The sequence below is a fragment of the Pristis pectinata genome, chromosome 15 (genome assembly GCF_009764475.1).
Source record: "Pristis pectinata isolate sPriPec2 chromosome 15, sPriPec2.1.pri, whole genome shotgun sequence".
NCBI lineage: Eukaryota > Metazoa > Chordata > Chondrichthyes > Rhinopristiformes > Pristidae > Pristis > Pristis pectinata.
Window position 1 is genome coordinate 24003592 of NC_067419.1, and position 19421 is coordinate 24023012.

Genomic DNA, 19421 nt, shown 5'->3' on the forward strand with positions numbered 1-19421 from the left:
CAAAACCTGTGACATCATTTGCTGTGGGACTGTTGCTGGACAAATATGAGCCATGCTGGAGTGAATCATACCTATGAAGTGCCCATGTCATTTTTCCAATGGTTGGTAAATGTTCTGGAAATGACTGCTAACACAATCTAGAGTGTGCAAAATGGCTGCACATAATTTGTGTGTACAAACTAGGTGCAAGTTGGTGCAATTCCTGCGCAGTAGTGCTGTTGAATAACATTTCTTCAAACTTCTGAATTTTAATCTATGCATAAAAAAATTCCAGTGTCACAAGAAAGTACAGCAATAATGGTATTAAATATGAAGATAATCTAGTAGGCTAGATTGGGTCACTGCCTTTGGTGATAACATTTCTAGCTATTTAGCTCTCACTTCATAAGAGTGTCAGCTGTCACAAACAATAACAACGCAGTGAATGCATAGATTGTATGAACTGATTGCAGGCAACAGTTTTTGTGATGAAACAAGTAAATCTGAACAATCATCAACAGGCCATGTTTATGTTAAACCAGTGAACTGTAGATGCCTGCTGCCTATTACCAAGAAGCATGCCAGCATAATGAACATCAACTTTCGGCTGCTATGGAAGCAACTCTCAAATGGCTCCTGGGAGACGGTGGGAGTGCTGGGGCTATCTGGAGTGTACAAAGCAAGGGCTAACACCAGTCTTCAGGACTCCTGTAAGGTCATGGGGAGCACTCATATAAAAACTACAAATGTTTTGCTTTCATAACAGAATGGTGTGCATTAATTGGACCTTGTGTCTTTGTAGCTTTCAGCTGGGATCAGTTGATAGCATTGTAGATTATGGGTTCCATCACCAGTTTCTGAGCAAATTCTGAATGCATTTGTATAAGTGTTCTTGTATAAAACTGAGAGAATGCTAGAGTTAAATTCAGTTTTTGTGAGGCACAAATTAGATTAGCAGATTGCTGATGGTCATACAGATGACTGTTAAAGTCAATGGTAAAATAATCAAATTAAGATAATTGCCAAGAAATAAAATGGAGAACTCAGAAGTAACTTCTTATTCTCTAGGGAGTGTGGAACTTGCAACCATAGTAAGCGGTTGTGCTGAATAGTATGCATGCATTTAAATAGGGAAGCACGTGAGGGTGAAAGGAAATAAAGGTTATGCTTTTGGTAAAGCCAAAAATTAGCTAAATTGATCATTCATCACTCAGTTGTAATAAGATTAGATGTCATGTTTGCTTTCATTTAAAATGATAATTGTAACATCCTGAGAATATGGTATATATGTATATACATAAGTTTTTCATCATTATCCTCCTGAAAATCCGGCTAATCTACTATACTGTATCCACTTCTTAAAAGACTGGTCCAGGGATTTTTATCCTCACTGTGAATCATAGCAATTTTTACTTTTAGATTATTTCATTCTGTTTCTTACTAGATAGACTAATTCCTAAAATTCAATGCAGAGCTTATTTTGAGAAGCTAACTTGCTGTTACTGTGTAAGGGGTTGCCTTTAGAAAGGACAATGTCAATAATGCCTTACACAGGCATTTTACAAGCCATTTGTCAGAAAAAATCCTAGCCAGGGTGATTAAACCTAACGTCTCCTTCACCAGACACGTGCACTGACTTAATCAATCTGACGCCAGCAGCCTGCTCTTTCACATTGTTTGTTGGCTTTGTTCCGAACCAATTCCAGCTACTGTACATCTCTAGGCAAATGTGATAAGGAATGTGATCTGAGCCAGCAAACAAAAGTGCACTAAATTAATTGTCGTTAATTTGAGCTGTGTTCCTTCTGTCTGAATCTGCTGTCTCAGCAGAAGGCACACTCCTGTGTGTGCAGCAAAGGGCAGAACGCTGATGTCTGATGTAGCCTGAGGCAAATTAAAAATGCTCCTGATCTGTTAACTGCTGCTGAGTTCAGTCATAAACTTCCAGTTCTTTTGATGCTTTACAGAGACCTCTCCCATGGTTGGACTTTAACTTGTGTACATTTATTCTCATAAATATCTCATCTTTAGTAGCATTCTTTTTCTTAGTCTTCTCCCTTAAATAAAGAACCTGTGGTCAGGAAATATTTCAGTCGTAATTTTATGAATCCACAATGCTAGCAGGGAGCCTTTCCCCAAGCAGCACAGGCTTGTCCAACTACCTCTACAGTCTAAAGGCAAGAGAGGAGATGGTCACTCTAAGAGTCTTTGGATATTCAAATCCTGTCAGAGTCTTAAAAAATATTGGACAGAGGTGTCTCAAACTTTTTCTGAGCTTTTTAAAATAAATTTTAAACTTAATCCTTTGACTGCATTATTTGGGATTGTTGGAGAAAAAGAAATAACTTTGGAGGCTTCTGATCTACACATTCTGGCTTTTATTTCTCTTATAGCCAGGAGGGCTGTGTTGCTTAAATGGAAGGAAGTTACTCAATGGTTACGGGATGTTATGTCATACCTGCATCTAGAGAAGATCCGTTGTTCAATTCTTGAACCTAACTTAGACTTTCAAACCCTGTGGGGACATTTTTTGAATTATTTTCAAAACCTTTGATTTGGTGATTAAAATACAGACATTGGCTGATATTGTAATGTTTCAAGGGTTTTTCCTTGAACTGTTGTATTTTTATCCTTTTTTTTGATGCATGTACTCTGTATTTTTTTTCGTGGATTTAATAAAAATATTGTAAAAGGATATTCAAATCCTCTCAAGCAACCTGCAAAACTTCTTCAAATACACCACAGTATTTGGATCCATGAATCCAAATATGAATCTCCAGTGGATGCCAATGTTCCATCACACCCAAATTTTCTCCTCCCCTTTTATGTCAATTAATATTGGGTTAGCATCCAATGATGTTATCTGACTTTCACATAGTGACCTCAGATATTGAGTATTATGGTACTCAATGAAACTACATTTGTCCAAACCAGAACATTAACTTGTGTCAAAAAAGCTGACAGTACAAAAGCAACCTTGCGCATAAGTACCAGAAGGACAATTACACTGAGGGTGCTGTGGGGGACAAGCTTAACAAATCTTACATTAGGTATACTCACACTTAGTCAGGAAAATAATTTGTGGCATAAATTACAAGAGTTGTTCATTATTACCGTGAAATTAAAATCAATGAATGACAATCAACTGGGCTTCATAAAAGACAGGTGATGAATTCTTTTCAGATTATTGCCCATATAATGAAGAAGCAAATCTGGGCAATGTAGTGGCTGGCTACATCCTATTCACAGGGAAAAGTGTCACCAGCCAAAGTAGGTGGATTTCAGTTGCTAGATTTCTGCTATTTTTCACTTCTGAAAATCAGGCACTAATGTAACACAGACCATGCACATCACTAACAAAGGCTGTCAATCTATGACATAGCAATCAGTGAAGCAGCAATCTTGGCAATAGACCAGTGGACTGAAGCAATGTTGTCATGGCAAATTATAGAAACCCATGCCAAGAATAATGAGAGGGAAAGTGAATCACAGACAGAGATAAAGAAATCAAAAAAGAAAAAGAAATTACAACTTCTGTCTATTTGACTTCCTTAGGCTAAGGTAGGTAATTGGCTTAGGCTTGTGAATGTTTTATATTATGAATGGCAGCATCTGTCTTACACTAATATTATTAAGGAAGCCCAACGGCAATAGCTTCAGCATTTTATTATGTTCTCTGATGTTTAGTGCTTCATCATAATTATGTCTTTATTGCAAACATCAGGAGTCTTTGACGAATTGTATTTTGCTATAAACTGTTTGGAAATTCTGATTATATGTGCTTACACATCAGTGCAATTTATCCAAATGCCTTAGCTGGACAAAATCACAAAAGACAGTTAATTTATAACAGTTATCTGACAGGATCAGTATGAAGTTACCAGAAAAATTGTTTCTTATGTATTCATAACTAGTAGAATGAATACAGACAATGCTGGATTTTTAAAATTTCATATAATCAATTACAAAAAAGTACAATATTTTGTAAAAAAAACTATGCATATAAAGGCATTGCATCCACAATATTCATACGTCATTTTGTCTCAAACATGCTATTGAAGAGAAAGAAGTCAACCTACACTTTAACGTCAATCACCATGCAATGTATGTTTGATACTGCTGTGGCTCCCTTGGACTTTGCACACTCATCAAGGAATCGTGGTGGGCTGCACAGACCCTAACAGAAGGAAGCGGGCCCGCTTGTACGTTACTTAAAAGGGATAAGCTTTACCTGTATATTTTTTTAGGAAGTGTATTACAACTAACATTTTTAACCACAAGAAGGTACCATATTTCTGCTAGCTATTCAGGCGTGTTTTTTTACATTTTTCTTGCAGGTGGGGAGGGGGATCTATCTCTGTCTCTGAGTTATCGTCAGAGAAGCATTGTACTTCTCCAATCAATTCACCTCAAGCAGTCCATCTACAAGCTGATCTCCAGCCATGACACAACACAAAGCAGGTTTGCTGTGCAGTGCCATTTTAGCCAACATTTTCTTGGCCCAGGTTTCTTATCAATCATCCCATTATATTACACTGTATCCTGTAGATCTCCTGAATTTCCTGAAGGTAAACAGATTACAGATTACATCATGATGAGGATCAATCATTACATGCACATTCTCTTCTTGATGAATTTCATAGGGCTTTCAGATGGGGTCTTTATAGTCAGATGGCTGGTATCAATGAGACATAACATTTAGATAAACCAAAGTAATAGAAAATGTTGATGGCAAGCCTTTACTTCATTTAGTCTAAGTATGGATTCATAGGTGTCCTTGTAAATCTCCTGTGCACCCTCTCTAAAGCTTCCACATCTTTCCTATAATGAGGTGATCAGAACTGAACACAATACTCCAAGTGTGGTCTAACCAGAGTTATATAGAGCTGCAACATTGGTGAAGCAGCCAGCATAATCAAAGACCCCACCCATCTCTCCTCTTCCATCAGGTAGAAGATACAGGAACCTGAGGGCACGTACAACCAGACTTAAGGACAGCTTCTGCCCCACTGTGATAAGACTATTGAACGGTTCCCTTATACGATGAGATGGACTATGACCTCATGATCTACCTTGTTGTGACCTTGCACCTTATTGCACTGCACATTCTCTGTAGCTGTGACATTTTACTCTGTACTGTTATTGTTTTTACCTGTACTACATCAATGCACTCTGTACTAACTCAATGTAACTGCACTGTGTAATGAATTGACCTGTACAACTGGCATGCAAGGGAAGTTTTTCACTGTACCTCGGTACAAATGACAATAATAAACCAATACCTAACCAATACCAATATCATTACCTCATGGCTCTTGAACTCAGTACCCTAACTAAAGAAGGCAAACACACTACATGCCTTCTTAACAACCCTATCGACCTGCGCGGCAACCTTGAAGGATCTATGGATGTGGACCCCAAGATCCCTCTGCTCCTCCACACTGCCAAGATTCCTGCGATTAACCTTGTATCCTGCCTTCAAATTTGATCTCCCGAAGTGTATCACTTCACACTTTTCTGGGTTGAACTCCATCTGCCACTTCTCAGCCCAGCTCTGCATTCTACCAATATCCTGTTGTAATCTACGGCAACCTTCTACACTATCCACAACACCACCAACCTTTGTATCATCAGCGAAATTACTAATCCACCTTTCCACTTACTCATCCAAGTCATTTATAAAAATCACAAAGAGCAGGGGTCCCAGAACAAATCCATACAGAACACCACTGGTCACTTACCTCCAGGCAGAATACATTCCATCTACCACCACCCTCTGTCTTCTATGAGCGAGCCAATTCTGAATGCACACAGCCAAGTTTCCCTGGATCCCATACCTCCTGACTTTCTGAATGAGCCTTCCATGAGGAACCTTATCAAACGCCTTATTAAAATCCATGTACACTACATCCATTGCTCTACCTTCATGAGTGAACTCAAAGAATTCAATCAGGCTTGTGAAGCACGACCTGCCCCTCACAAAGCCATGCTGACTGTCCCTAATCAACCTATGCTTCTCCAAATGCCCATAAATCCTGTCTCTAAGAATCTTCTCCAGTAATTTGCCCACCATTGAAGTAAAACTCACTGGTCTGTAATGCCCAGGGTTATCCCTACACCCTTTCTTAAAGAAAGGAACAACATTTGCCACCCTCCAATCATCCGGCACTACTCCTATGGCCAGTGAGGATGCAAAGATCATCGCCAAAGGTTCAGCAATCTCTTCCTTCACTTCCTGTAATAACCTTGGATAGATCCTGCCTGGCCCCGATGACTTATCTATCAATATTTCCATCTACCAATATTATTTTCAATAGTTCCAGCACATCCTCTTTCCTCACGTCAACATGCCCTAGCATATTAGCCTGCTGTACGCCATCCTCACAAACTTTTAAGGTCTCTTTCTCTCTGGTAACTACTGAAGCAAAGTATTCATTAAGCACCTTCCAACTCCAGGCACATTTCCTCTTTTATCCCTGATCTGTCCCACCCTCACCCTAGTCATCCTCCTACTCTTCACATACGTGTAGAACACCTGGTGGTCGTCCTTGATCCTACTCGCCAAGGACTTCTCATGCCCCCTTCTAGCTCCATTCTTAAGCTCCCTCCTGGCTACCTTGTAACTCTCCAGAGCCCTGTCTGATCCATGCTTTCTAAACCTCAGGTAAGCTTCTTTCTTCCCCTTGACAAGATATTCTACATCTCGTGTCAACCACGGTTCCTTCTCTCTACCATCCTTACCCTGCCTCAATGGGATAAACCTATCCAGAACCCCATGCAAGTATTCCTAAAACAACCTCCATATTTACACTGTGCACTTCCCCAGGAACATCTGTTCCCAATTTACGCTCCCAAGTTTCTGCCTAATAGCATCATAATTCCCGCTCCCCCAGTTAAATACTTTCTCATGTCATCTGCTCCTATCCCTCTCCAAGGCTATGGTAAAGGTCAAGGAGTTATGGTCACTATCTCCAAAATGCTCTCCCACCGAGAGATCTGAAGCCTGATCAGGCTCATTGCCTAGTACCAGGTCCAGTATGGCCTCTCCTCTAGTCGGCCTGTCCACATACTGTGTCAGGAATCCTTCCTGGACACACCTAACAAGATCCACTCCATCTATCCCCTTTAGACTAAGGAGGTGCCAATCAATATCAGGGAAGTTGAAATCACCCATGACAACAACCCTGTTATTTTTGCACCTCTCCAAAATCTGCCTCCCGATCTGCTCCTCAGCATCTCTGCTGCTATTGGGGGGTCTGTAGAATACTCCCAATAGAGTGATCACTCCCTTCCTGTTTCTCATATCCACCCACACTGACTCTGTGGATGATCCCTCCAGGACATCCTCCCTTTCTACAGCTGTGACACTGTTCCTGTTCAGCAAAGCCACTCCCCCACCTCTCTTACCTCCGTCCCTGTCCCTTCTGAAACATCTAAACTCCGGAATATCCAGCAGCCATTCCTGCCCTTGCGACAGCCAAGTCTCTGTGATGGCCACTAGATCATATTTCCACGTACTTACCCACACTCTAAGTTCATCACCCTTGTTCCTGATACTTCTTGCATTAAAGTAGACACACATCAGCCCATCCAACTGACTGCAATTCTGCCCTTTCAAATGCCTATCCTTCCTCACCATCTTTCTACACTCTGCATCTACTGGTACACTAAATGCACCAACCTCTGACCTATCACTCTGGTTCCCATCCCCCTGCTAAACTAGTTTAAACCCTCCCCAACAGTTCTAGCAAACGTGCCTGCAAGAATATTGATCCCCCTCCAGTTCAGGTGTAACCTGTCCCTTTTGTACAGATCCTACCTTCCCCAGAAGAGATCCCAATGATCAACAAATCTGAAATCTGACACAAATGTGTCAAGCAAACTACTCAAATGATTTAGATACTGTAAAAAGTATGAAAATATGAATAATCTGACATATTATTAGCTTTTGGGATTACTAATGGTTCTCTAATGCAAAGATTACCCATTATTTAGATAGAAGGTTGGTTTTACTATCCTTTATTCCATCTGGGAGCAATAAAGGAGACACGCTATTAAACGGCTGAGACTGGGAATCCACAGTATCAACAGTTTAAAAGAGATGAAACTGAGTGAGAGGGGATGAAGATCATGAACCGTATGTGGCAGGTGTTTCAAATAATGGAATAGTATTTCCAAGTAGTTTTGTGTTACAAAAGAGTAGAGGGTGGGAGCAGTTAAATAACAAAAGGAATGAAGCAAGATAAAAGGGATGATTATGGATAACTAAAGAAACAGAAGATGAGTCCACAAGGGAGTTATTTTCATAATTGATTCAAGAATGAGTTGCTTCAGTGCTGTTAATGCTGTACTAAAAAGCACTCTCTATTTAAATGTTAGCACTGACTACTGGCAAGGTTAGCTGCATTTCTAGTTTATTTTGCTGCAACATCGATTCCACTGTAGAACAGGTCAATACTTCTCATTCAGAGACAAGAGACTGCAGATGCCGCAGATCACACACCAGCCTGTCTGTCCTTGGCCTCCTCCACTTCCAGGGTGAGGCCAAATGCAAACTAGAAGACCAGCACCTCATATTCCGACTGGGCAGTCTACAACCTGATGGCATGAACCTTGAATTCTCCAATTTCAGGTCACCTCCTCTGCCTCTGTGCCTTTCCTCTCTCCTTCTATCTGCCCAGGCCCTGTCACACATACCTTTCAAGAAGCCACTCTCCCAAAACTCCCCATTTCCCTCTTTCCCCTCCTTCACCTACTCCATCCGCCCATCACCCACACACTCCTCCTACTGGGACCCCTCCCCCCCACTGGTCCCATCTGCTCACTATACCTCCCTATTTGGTTCGTCTTCACCTTGCTTTCTTATCAGATTCTATAATCTGCAGCCCTTTGTTGCCTCCACCTATCTCGTCCCAGCCTCTGTCACTATCTCCACCATTCCCTCCCCCACCTGACTCCATCTGCCAATCAATCCCTCCTCACCTGGATCCACCTATCGCTTGCCAGCTCTTGCCTCACCCTTCCCTCTCATCTCATCTCTCTTCTACTCTTTCAGTGTAAATGAAGGGTCTCAACCTGAAACGTGACTGTCCATTTCCCTCTACAGATGTTGCCTGACCTGCTGAGTTCCTCCAGCAGCTCGTTTATTGCTTCTCATTTGTTGCTTTCAATAATAATTCAACAATGACATAATAAAAGCTGGAGAGTAGGAGGTGTACTGCTAAGAAGGCTGCCTTCATTTTTGACATATACTGTTTGAAACCCTATCTATGGCTGTGTTGTTAGCACTTTCATTGATGAAGCAGAATCTCCTGGGTTAAAGTCCAACTCTAAACATTTGAGCCCAAAACTCCAGTTTGGCATTCTGGTGCAAAGCAAGAGAGTGACGTATGAGACAAAAATCAGAAAATGCTGGAAATACAGAAGCAGGTCAAGCTGCACCTGTGGGAAAAGAAACAGAGTCAACGTTTCAGGTCGGAGATTAACTCTGTTTCACTTCCCACAGATGCAGCCTGACATGCTGAGTATTTCCAGCATTTTCTGTTTTTGTTTTATATTTGCAGTTTTTTGATTTTCAGAGAACCCCACAACGTGAATTGGGCTGATGAGACTCAACTATAAGTGTTAGGTTTGGATTGAGGTCAGCATGAAAGCAGCTTTGACAGCTAGAGGTTGGCTCAGTAGTGAAATGCACTAACCCCAGTCTAGCAAGTATTTTTCCATGCCGATGATGGATAGAGGGGGCACATGCTGTGTGCCCATGACTATAGTATTTACACCAATGGTTGGTTTAGGGATGGAAAAAATTTTAGGTCCTCAGACTCAGGTTGGTTTCAATTTGGCCATTGTCAGGTTTTAAATTTAAAACTGAGGAGATTACAATGGTGCATTGAACTGACCTGTCTTTTTGATGAGAGGTTAACCAAGATCCTGTCTGGTCTCTCAGATGAATACAAAACATCCCATGGCATATTTCAAAGAAGAGTAGTGGAGTTCTTGTCTAATGCTTATCGCTCAAAGTATCAGGTCTTTATCACATTGCTGTTGGTGAGAGCCTACCATGTTTCCACTTCAACAGTGACAACACTTCAAAAGTACTTTTCTGGCTGTAGAGCACTTTTGGAAAACATGAAAGGTCCAAAGAATGCAAGTCTACTTTGTTTTTATTTGTTTTACCATGGTTGCACCCGATTAAGAATGCATCTGATGGAATGTTCACAATGCTAAATATTGATACTGGTAAGATTTTGCCAACATTTATTTCATAGTTCAAATTTACAGTAAAGTAGATGAGACAAGAAATGTAAAACCTCCATTGTCAAATGGTGTGTCAACATCAACTGGTTAGACTTAGTTATTAAGATAGGACAGTTAGGAAATGAAATTAAATTTTAGGTAATTTCTCTACAATCCCACAAGAGAGTGCCATGCTTGCAGGCAGCGCATTAAAATTCACAGATCATTAAAAAAAATCACAGACGTGATTTTCTCAGTGACATTGCTTCCTGTAAGTGTCATTCCCACCAAGGGTGCTGGATCTCACCATATGACACAGGAAGTATCTTTGATGTGGCATCATAGGGACTGGGATTTGTCAATATTGTTGGTTTCCCCAGTCGTTAATTACATTCATGTACTCCCTCAATATTCAGATGGTAATGGATCTTAAGAAGAATTTCCTGGTGGTCAATACCACCTTCCTGGGAAGCAGTCATGATGCTTTCATCCTCAGGACTGCCAGACATTTCCCATGGTGAGGACAGTCTGGAGGGAGACATCCTGGGATATCCTCTACCCTTTATTTCTTTGGCTCCTCACACCAATTTGAAGTCCTATCACAGCTGCTGAGTTCAACTACAAGATCAAGGCAAGTACCAGAATTATTGGAGATCAAAATCTTATTGGTCTTCCTAAAGTGAGATCCAGTGCTTGCAGCAGTTCAGGGCATCCTACACAATGCCCAGCTGTGGAGATCTCATCACGGTGTGCTGTCTGCTAGCTAACCAAAGACAGCAGCCAATGCTGCAAGAATAGCAGCAGGAGCCCAAGGGACCCAAGAGACAGACTGAAAAATAGCAGGCACAAGAGAAGCAGGATGACAAGGAAGGCAAAGCCACAGCAGAATGAAGGAAGGAGCCATTGATTACACAGCTGGTAGGGCAAACCATCAGAGGTACTCCCTTTGTCCTGACTATCCCTCCCCCACTACCTCTGCAACTTAAAAATAACTTGTTTTCCAGTTCTGGCAAAGGGACTCAAACTTGAGACATTGTTTCTCTTTCCTTAGATGTTGCCTGACTGCTGAGTTTTGCCGGCATCTTAATTTTATTTTCTAGATTTCCAGCATCTGCAGTTTTTTAAATTTTGGAATTGTAGAAAGTTATATAAGCACAGAAGCAGGACCTTCAGCCCAAGTCTGCACTGACCATGAAGCACCCATTTACACTAATCCCATTTCATTCTCCCTATGTTCTGATCAATTCTCCCCAGATTCTACTATTCACCTACATAGTAGGAGCAATTTACTGTGTCCAAATAACCAACAATCCACACTTCTCTGGAATGTGGGGGGGAGCCGGAGCACCCAGAGGAAACACATGTGGTTACAGTGACAGCATGGAAACTCCACACACAGTACTCCAGATCACAATTCACTGGAACTGTGAGGGTGCAGATCCACTAGCTGAACCATTGTGCCACCCATTTTCACTCCCTTATAGACAGTTGGTTTTCATAAGGGTTCTCTTAAATCATAATCCAGTACAAAGCTACCCTCACCACACCAAACTCCGTAACACCAACATAGTTCACTAATAAAGAGCTGAGAAAGCCCAGATGACACATTTAATTCCATACATCCTCCTTTGTATATCCACCAGCGCCAGTCATAAGATATCAATGTACGGATCCCTGATCCATTTATTGAAATGACTTGTTACAACTGAAATAGCTTGAACGAGTGTGGACTCTTACACCCAAAGAAGACAGTTGGAGCAATCACCTGTCAGGTTCATCCACTAATGGCTCTAAGCTGTCTCCCCTCCCTTGCTGCAAAGGACCTCTCTTTACCACATATACCATGCATCTCTTTTAAGGGGATTTCCATGACCTTTGAGTGAAACGTGAGCTGTCTCCCTCTCTACTACGGCTTCCCTCTCCTCCGCGGCATCTATAGTGCATGTTGCTGCTGTCTCTTTGGAATGGGGAGTGTGCCTTTAAATGTTGATCACCTTCTCATGTGGATGCTCAGTAAATTGTGGAAGCTGCATTCAGTTGAGCCTCGTGTCATTGGGAGCTGCAGAGGTCCTGTTTCAGTGTGTGCTTCTGGATGAAAACCACTCCAAAGCTCTATTTTTTGTGTGAGGGATTCAATTGGATGTTACCACGACATATATTGCAGGTTGAGCACAGCCAAAAAAGGCTGAAATCCAATCTCTAGGCAAGAGTATGAAGAGCCACCTTGTCCCAGTTCAGATTTGTTACTTTCACTACAAAAGCCATATTGCAATATCTTTCAACTTTTTACTATCATGACTCAAGGGGCCAATAAATTTCAAGCTTTGTTGCATAAGTGACCTTCAGCTGAACCTGTGAATAATCACTTAGAAACAGCAATAATCACTGTCTGTAACTAAACAATTATTCATGGGTTTCATGGCTGGAATTTGTGTAGTGACAGTACCATGTGAAATACAGAATAGCTTTCCAGTTTTCAGAAGTTAACTAGAAGTTTTGTTTTGAGGATTTTCATTTTTAATAGCAACATATCTTCTATTGTTAATAATCATTTAGATACATTAATAAGATTAATCTAATATTTTAAAATATGACATAATTCATGAAAGCCTTATTCAGGCATTAATTTTCCTATAAAACTCATTTTTGAAAAATGAAATCAAACAACAGAAAGCTGTTGCTATTGGATGCCTAAAGTTATGCAGCTTTAAGAACTACTCTACTACTTTAAACAACCAGTATGAAGAAACTCTGGCCAAGAAATTTTATCACATTGTGCAAGATTTGTGTGTCCGACTGTGAATTACAAAATAATTCACCGAAGTCCATGATTTCTTCTCCAGGTTCTCTGTGCATCAGATGATAATTCACAGAGATACCCAGATATTCAACACAGTACAAAATGTATTCAATGTCACTTCTGTGATTTTCCATCATTCATACAGAAACAAGTTGACATAACTTCACTGTTAGTTAACACATGTACCGCTGATCTCCACTCTGACCATTTTCTTGGGCTGACCTAGACTATTCATATATTGCTCTAGTCAACACTAAACTTATCCTGTCATCACTGTCATGCTGCTTAGCTGCACCTCTTGAGACTGCTGCCTCTCTTCTTAGCCCACCTTCCACTCAAATCCCCACTATAATTCTTTCCTGCTGCCTTCAATTCTCCCTGTGCAAACTTTAGCTCATCTAAAGCTCTGCCGCCTACATCACGCCTTGCACCAAATCTCACTGACCCATCATCCTGTCCTCACTGACCATATTTTTTTCCCGGGGACCCAGTGCCTCAAATTTAAATCTGGCATTAACAAACAATCTGCTGGACGAATTCAGCGGGTCGGGCAGCGTCTGTGGAAGGAAAAGAATTGTCAACTTTTCGGGTTGAAACCCTGCATCGTCTCACTTCTCTATTTAAATCTGGCACTCTTGTGTTTGAACCCTTTCACAGCCTGATTCTTGCTAATGAATTTCTAGTCTAGGGATGTCAAATGTGTGACCTGTAGGCCAAACATAGCACACTGTTCATCCATTCCATGGTATGTAAAACTATGCTGTGCTGGTGTTGCTGAATCTCCTGCAACAGCTTATAAATTTCTCGGACACAGCTTTCAGCAAACTGGAAAAAACAATGCCCCTTAAATTTTATGTTGCAGCAGCACCCATTCATACCACATTTTATCAACACAGTGTGGAGAACTAGCATTTATTTAGTTGAAATGGAACTGACTGGTGAAAAGGCAAAGCAGAGCTAGAAATGTGGAATTGGGCTTTGGTGCTAATAAACTGAAGAGGGGATAATAGATGAAAAACTACACGCAGCTTGTGCTGAACAAGCTATTGATAATTTGTCCAATTCTATGCTAGCATAAACATTAATCCTTAAGGGACTATTAAAGTGTGGCTAAGCATAGCTCCAATGCTATCTTCAAATTCACTGACAACGCTACTGTTGTTGGATGAATCACAGGTGGCGATGAGTCAGTTTACCAGAGCAAGATAGGTCACCTGGTTGAGTGGTGCCACAAAAATAACCTCTCACTTATTATCAGCTAAATTAAAGAGCTGATTATTGACTTCAGGATGGGGAAGGATGGCGAACATGCGCCAGTCTACATTGGAGGAAATCGGCAGTGGAGAGAGTCAGCAGCTTTAAATTCCTGGACATTAACATATTGGATGACTTGTCCTGGACCCAGCACATAAATGCAATCATAAGGAAAGCACGCCAGCATCTTTACTTAGGAAGTTTGGCTTGTCATCGAACACTCTAACAAACTTCTACAGATGTACTGTTGAAAGTATCCTGACTGATTGCATCGTGGTCTGGTATGGCAATTTGAATGCACAGGAATGTAAGAAGCTGCAGAGAGTAGTGGACCCTGCCCAATACGTCACGGGCTTATCCCTCCCCACCACTGGTAGTATCTACGGGAGGTGATACCTCAAGAAGGCAACATCTATCATCAAAGACCCCCACCATCCACGCCATGCCATCTTTTCTCAGCTATCATCAGGCAAAGGTAAAGAAACTTGAAGTCCTACAGCACCAGATTCAAGAACAGCTACTTTTCTTCAACCACTTGGTTCTTGAACCAACTGGCAAAACCCTAATCACCAGTGTTTAGCAACATTATGACCACTTTGCATTAAAATAGAGTTTATTTTTTTGTTCTAATTTTGTTTTCATGTATAATTTGTGTATAATTTATGCTTAATTTATGTTTTTCTTGTGAATGCTGCTTATATGATGCTATGTGTCTGTGATGCCACTGCAAGTAAGTTTTTCATTGCACCTGTGCATATGACAATAAACTCAACTTTGGGTTTTATAATAAATCATCTTGTGAATAAAATCCAATGTTGAGATTTAGCTTCATGGTACTTGACAGGAATCTTTGTAGAATGATGCATCTCTCATATTCACTTCTGCCATGTTACATGCATGAATGCACACACTTCTCACTTAAATCCGAGACTTCTCATTTAAGTCCATGCTGCTCTGTTCCATGCATGAATATACACACACGCACTCTCACACAAAATACCCCAAGGTGAAGCCAGTATTCAGACAATGTGGAATTGGCACGTCCCTGAGAAACTGGTATATGTAATTAATACTTAGCATTGACTGTGATCTGAAAGACAGTGAATCTGCACCTGATCATTTAAAGGGATCTTCAAATGCTTATAATTTTATTGTGGAGTGAATTGGAACTGAACTTTGCATTGAATTACATGAAGACAATATCCATAAGTCTTGAAGTAATGTTTGCTGAACCCTGAGGCTTTTTAATAGTTGAAAGATGAGAGCATTTCTCAGCCTCCAGAACACTTTAGAGGGTGGCTGGTTATTTACGCCACATCTTCTAACTTGGAGCACACTCTCTTGAGTAGAGAGCGGCAGGAGGCATAGGCATATGCATTTTCCCATTAGAGGCTTCTAAAGGGTCAGGGAGTGATAGATTGCACCCATGTGGTGCTGTAGGCTCCACCAGGAGCTCTTCATTAACTGAAAGGTGAGAGCTCTGAGCATCCAGAGGCTAAAAATCCTCATGATCAATGCTATGCAGCTGGTAAGCCTTCATTGAAGATTAGTTCTGAGACTGGTGTCTGCACCATGCCAAATTAATGGTTGGCACTTGGCAGTGGGGATAAAAGATTATCCCTTATTCCTTTGGCTTCTCACTTAAGTCTGGCTTCCGGCATGTGAGGCATTATTTCATTTGTAGCCACAGGGTGATAAAGGTATCACTAGGATCCACAAGATGCTAATCTGCTGTCTGGCCCTTAAATATTCTCTTGAAAATATCTTACACTTTGTTGTTGTTGTGTTCTTCATCTCTACAATCTGACAGTCAAGTGAGTGCTTGTCTAATGTGCAACAACAAGAAAGGAAAGAGGAAGATGCAGGAGAGTAGGGTGAAGGTGCAGTCAGCAACCAGAAAGACCCATCTGGACATCCAATCAGGAGATGTCTTATAGCTCTAAAGTGCACCAGAGGACTCCACTTCAATAGAGCAGGACACAAGCACAGAAGTAATTTGTGCCAGAGGATTAAATGAATACTCTGTAAATGCCTCTATGAGTACAACTCCAAACAATGTTCTTGATTTGCCTCTATGTCTGTTTCCCCAACATCACTGAAGAATGTTTGTTTCCAGCCTCAATAAGTGCTGTTTCAAGACCAGAGAAGAATGTTCCTCCTCATTCAGTACAATGCAACCCTGCATTATCAGTTTCATAACCCATATGAGCTTTTACTACAGTGCAACATTGACAAAATCTTTGCACTGGCCATGAAGGGTGACTTCAAGCTGGTCTGGTCCTGAAAATCCCAGCTTTGTGCTGAACTGCTTTGCTGTAACCCAGCTTTGTTGTAACCAGCAGCAGTTTCAGTTGGCTTGCTGACAAGTATCTGTAAGAGTACTGCAGGAGTGGGAGTGATGGGAGCACATAAGCTGACTTTTTGATAGATGGCAGCTGATATATTCTCCATAGAACTATTGACATCATGTAATCTAGCAATCTATTGGAGTGCTGCATCATTTTAAAATATCTTCCACAGAATCTGAAAGTGGTGACACAGGTAGACAGGGTGGTGAAAGTGATGTTTGGCACGCTTGCCTTCATAAGTCAGGGCACTGAGGACAAGAGTTGGGATGTCATGTTACAACTGTACAAGATGTCGGTGAGACCACACTTGGAGTACTGTGTGCAGTTCTGGTTGCTAGCTATACGAAGGATACCATTAAGCTGGAATGGGTGCAGAAAAAATTCATGAGGATGTTACCAGGACTGGAGAGCTTGAATTATAAGGAGAGACTGGATAGGCTGAGTTTTTTCACCCGGAGCATTGGAGGCTGACAGGTGACCTTATAGGAGAAATCATGAGGGACATAGGTAAGGTAAATGGTCACAGTCTTTTTCCCTGGATAGGGGAGTATAAAACCAGAGGACATAGAATTAAGGTGAGAGGGCAAAGATTTAACGGGGACCTGAGGGGCAACTTTTTCACATAAGTGGTGGGCATGAGGAAGGAGCTACCAGAGGAAGGAGCTACCAGAGGAAGTGGTAGATGTGGATACAATTACAGCATTTAAAAGACATTTGGACAGGTACATGGATAGGAAAGATTTAGAGGGATATGGGCCAAACACATGCAAGTAGGACTAGCTCAGGTTGGCAACTTGGTCAGCATGGATGAGTTGGGCCTCTGGGCCTGTTTCTATGCTGTACAACTCTCTAACTCTAATCCAGAGTTAAGATTCCAGCAGTACAAGCTTTAATGGCAGTTAGTTGAGCTTTTGTAGTAGAAGTCAAGAGTATCGATAGGGTGGCTTCTGCCTATGCTGCAGTGACCTCTGCCATTAGATGCTACAGCATGATTAGTTCAGGAAGTGTTAACATGGAATCTGGTCACTTTTTTTATTGGAAAGGATGGGCTACAAGCTCAATGCATGGCTGGAACTGGAATCCCATTCTCCCATACATTTAATGCAGATTTTCAGACTGGACACACTACTATAGTCCTGTCACGGACATCTGCCACTGCAGCAGGGCATATTATAGTTATTGAGTAAAGGCACCTTAAAAAAAAGTCACGAGGAAGAGAACACTCTTCTCTAAGCTGGTCAAGCATGATATGCTTGCCTCACTTATCACAGCTTGCCTGTCAGTGAGGAATATTGGCAGAGCTGGGACCAGTATCAGGCTGTCAGTAAGTTTCTGTAGGGAAGGAGGGTGTATGTTTCATTATCTAACGATCATTGAGTGTGCGGAAGGGAGGGAGGGAGGAAGTGGCACTGTCTAATGCGGTGATTATGGGAAGGTAGATCTGGTCCCTGAGTGGCCACAGTGCTGCAGCTAAAGGTGATCCAAGAGGAAGATATAGATGTCTTAGCTTTTTACATATCTTGTGAGCTCATAATACCTCTGCCTCATTGCTCCCTGTTTCAAAGTATTTCACTCCTGCACATGAGTTTTGCTGTCACCTCCCATGAGGTGTGTCTAACTTTTCCCTGATCCACCTGACACAAGGACAACTCTTCTTGAGCGCACTTCCTCCACCAAAGTTATGAGTTCTTGACCATTACCCCCTCCAGCTTCTCACTTTGCCATTTATGACATGACATCACTTATTACAAGCTGCAGCAGTGATGCGTGTATATTGCAAAGATTCCTTTAGGGGCTGGGAGCCCTGAGAACACAGATCTGAGTCTATGCACCAGAAGTGAAATTTCATTGGATGCTTTTTGCAGATTGGAGCAGCTTCCAAATAAGTCAGTTTTGGAATGGCTATAGTGCAGCTTCACTGGAATTACACCAGGGTTTAAAAGGTTAATTTCTAGGAGAAAATTACTCATAATTGGCTTGTATTTCCTTGAACTTAAAAGGCCAAGGGTAACCTGGCTGAGACATTTAATATGATAACACAATTTAAAAAAAAGTAGGTGCAGTGATAGAATTTTTCTTAATGAGGGAATTCGGGAAAAGAGCATAATTTTAAAATTGAGCTAATACTTCCTGCGTTCACTTCACACAATAGGTAGTGGGGGTCTGGATTTTGCTCCCTCAGAAAGTTCTAAATCCTGACTTACTCTACATTTCAAGACCAATAACAGTAGATTTTCATCAGGTGAGAGTATCAGGGAAAAGGCCGGAAATTGGGGCTAGATAGGAATAGTTTAGTTTAGCTCATGGGGCAGACTCGATGGGCTGAATGGCCTACTTATGCTCCTTTGTCTTGTGATCTTGTGATCAAGGGAAAGGAACAAGGGTGTGTAAATGGAACTGAAGTACAAATTAGCCTTTATCGAATTGAATATACCAGAAGAGACCAATAATGGTGGTGGGGGCACTAGGAGTGGCCTTATCCTATACTTCTGCTCTCATTTCTACTTATCATGTGCACATACCTCCATTCCTGTCACACAAATATACTTGGCCTTATTAAATGTAATTCAAATTGAAAATTATGATCGTGCCAGAAAACACAAGAGTATGAACTGTTTGAGACTTAGGTATGATTCACATTGACAGCTACACATACTTCGTTTCATTGCCAAATATTGCCAGTTAATATCTATGATATAAATTTTGTATATTGTTAGCACTCTTGGTTTTTAAAGAAATGGTGCAATGGTTTCTCCCAGTTTATTGGATGAATCTCAATTTCTTCAAGCCACACTTCAGGATAT

The 19421-nt window shown here is 41.2% G+C and overlaps 1 protein-coding gene across 1 annotated transcript in view; it reads right to left on the reverse strand.

Annotated features, from left to right (window-relative positions):
* The window catches only part of LOC127578547 (potassium voltage-gated channel subfamily KQT member 1-like), a 300567-nt gene that overhangs the window by 49623 nt on the left and 231523 nt on the right, over positions 1–19421 (reverse strand). The gene's annotated exons all lie outside the window — the stretch shown is intronic.